The sequence below is a fragment of the Merops nubicus genome, unplaced genomic scaffold (assembly GCF_000691845.1).
Source record: "Merops nubicus isolate BGI_N331 unplaced genomic scaffold, ASM69184v1 scaffold47987, whole genome shotgun sequence".
NCBI lineage: Eukaryota > Metazoa > Chordata > Aves > Coraciiformes > Meropidae > Merops > Merops nubicus.
Genome location: NW_008623217.1, coordinates 1 through 340, shown reverse-complemented (window position 1 = coordinate 340; position 340 = coordinate 1).

Genomic DNA, 340 nt, shown 5'->3' with positions numbered 1-340 from the left:
GTTGTAGAGGCAACACACACAAACCCCGGGCAAAGGCAACCAGGACAGCACTGCCAACACACACGAGCAGTAGAATGAGATGACTGCGACTGCAGAGGCAGCACATGCAAGCAACGCAAGGCAGCGATTGCAACTGCACTGCCAATACATGACAGCAATGCAAGGAAGCAGCTCTGATTTTAATGTCAACACAGGCAAACCACCTCCTTGGCAATGGGGACGGCACCCCCGGCACACAGAAGCAATGCAAAGAGGCAGCTATTATCGTGCTCAACAGAGGCAAGTCCTACGAGAAGGCGACTGCACCCGCGCTGCCAACACACGCAAGCAACGCAAGGTA